This window comes from Formica exsecta, unplaced genomic scaffold (assembly GCF_003651465.1).
Source record: "Formica exsecta isolate Colony F162 unplaced genomic scaffold, ASM365146v1 scaffold656, whole genome shotgun sequence".
Lineage (NCBI taxonomy): Eukaryota > Metazoa > Arthropoda > Insecta > Hymenoptera > Formicidae > Formica > Formica exsecta.
The window spans coordinates 14,917-17,610 of NW_021853418.1; the positions used below are offsets into that span (position 1 = coordinate 14,917).

General features: G+C 27.2%; 1 pseudogene; it reads right to left on the reverse strand.

The window, feature by feature from the left end:
• Window positions 1-1,806: 1,806 nt before the first annotated feature.
• The window catches only part of LOC115242859, a 21,729-nt pseudogene continuing 20,841 nt past the window's right edge, over window positions 1,807-2,694 (reverse strand).

The window sequence follows — 2,694 nt, forward strand, 5'->3', positions numbered from 1 at the left end:
TATTATATGATTTTTATTTATCATAAAAGGCACAAAGATGATCAAATTTTACGAATGCCAATTCTACATAAATAAAACTATACTGTATTATTGTGAGATAATATAATATAAGCACATATATATTATTTTTGAACATGTATATTATTGTTGATAATACAGTTTTATTTATGTAGAATTGGCATTCGTAAAATTTGATCATCTTTGTGCCTTTTATGATAAATAAAAATCATATAATAAATTTACAGTCGTGCAAATTCATTGTTAATATAAGACAAGATTAGTAATTTATAACTGGAATCCACTACATTATGTACATGTGCAAAATTTATATATTAAGAACGTTGGCATTTTAATGTAAATCTTTTCAAAATTATTTTATTAGAAAAACTTTAAAAGTCTAGACGTAGATAGACTTACATTGTTATATAGATATACGTATAGAGAAAATAAAGACAATCACTCATGAAGAATATAGCTTCACAGCTTTTGGTATAATTGTAACGTGAACATAAATTTATTACGTTTTAGTTTGATATTCTTTATAAAATTATTTTAATTATTTTTTTGAAATTCGTATAAAGGATCTTATAAAATTATTAAATAATTTTTAGCATTATTTTCTCTTATTTATCTTATTTTCTTCACAATTTTCTTTCTTCGACATTTGGAAAGCATCACAATATTCGCATCAACTAACTAAAAATCTTTTTTGAAAATTTCTAATTTTTCTAATAATTTAAATAAACAAGCTAAAAATTGTACAAATTAGAAACTTGCACATTGCTTCCTCATCATTTTATTTCGCTCACAAAGCTTAAGCTCTTTAAAGCAAGCGGGTTTTTAAATTTTGGCTTCCTCATAGAGGAAGATATCTCGAAATTTGCGAAAGTTAGGATGTATACAGACATTTCTCAAAAAATTCAAAATTTTATAAAAAATGGATTCTTTCACCAATTCTCATTAAATTCAATACCAACCATCCTGTAATAATACTCTACTCATGTAAAAAAATTTAACCCAATATCTCAAAATTTGAGTAAGTTAAAGCATGTACAGACATTTCTCGAAAAATTCAAAATTTTATAAAAAATGAACTCTTTCATCGATTTTCACCAAATTCAATACCAACCATCCTTTAATGATACTCTATTTATGTAAAAAAATTTAACCTCATATTTCATGCGAAAGTTACGTGTACAGACATTTCTCAAAAATTCAAAATTTTATAAAAAATGAACTCTTTCATCGATTTTCACCAAATTCAATACCAACTATCCTTTAATAATAATCTATCCATGTAAAAAAATTTAACCTCATATTTCATGCGAAAGTTACGTGTACAGACATTTCTCAAAAATTCAAAATTTTATAAAAAATGAACCTTTTCACCAATCCTCACCAAATTCAATACCAACTATCCTTTAATAATAATCTATCCATGTAAAAAAATTTAACTAGATATCTCAAAAATTGCGGAAGTTAGAGGTTGCACAACAAATCGCGTACATATACATACATACATACATACATACATACATACATACATACATTTTTTAAAAATATGATTTTTCGATGTTTTCGAACATTCTGAACACATTGGCAAAAAAAAACTCGAAAAAAAATTTTGTCACGAAATCAAAGCTTCCTCTATGAGGAAGCAAAATTTATCATCTGTTCAGAAAAGGCATTAGAATAGACTGTAAAACAATAGCCGATATAATCAAAAGAGATATTGGAATCACGATATATATATAAAAGTTATAATTGTTCTTTTTTTACATAAATATATAATCAAATAATTTTTTTTCAAATCACTCTTAATTCGCAACCTTTCTTTCTGTCTTTCAAATGTGTTTTCAATATCTTTACAAATTGCAGTCTTTGTAAATGAATATAGGCAATGGATAACATTTGTAATGCCGCTGTTTGAGAAGAGTCTCAGCTCCAAACAAGTGCCAAAGTCGCATTCGTCTGCGGCTATCGTCGCTAATCTTACGATCTCGTCGAGTTTCGCGAACGGCGTCTTCTCGTCCGAAGTACCACATTCCTCTATCTGTTTTAATATTTTTTGCAAATCGTCTGTAACATACCGATAAAAAATTTCTCTCTCTCTCTCTCAGTTACATTAATATAATCAAACTATACTATTAATTATATAAACAAAAAGCTTTTTAAATATATCGCAGAGAAATTTAATTTAATGCAAGTGCAACAATATGTTATCAATGGACCCAATTGTACTTATTATCTGTTGCTGCCAAATGTCTATAACTCAACTGAGTCTTCTTATCATAAGGAACTACAATGCCTGCTCTATGAAAGGTTCGTGCTACAACTTGCCTCTCTTTCGATCACGGTATATTTTTTCCAGAGTTATGTTACGCTATTTAGCAAAGTTCTTCAAAGCTCAAAGCTGGGATTGCAGATGCATTACACTGGTCTTCTCGAAAGGATTGGCCGATTTCGCTTTATCTTGCAAATATGCTCTATAATTTGGACAATATTCAGATATAATCAAGAAATAATATATAAAACAATAAATAAACATGTATAAGCAGATATATATACAATGCTCGAAAGGATTCGCTTTATCTTGCAAATATGCTCTATAATTTGGACAATATTCAGATATAATCAAGAAATAATATATAAAACAATAAATACAATAAATAAAGCAGATATATATACAATATA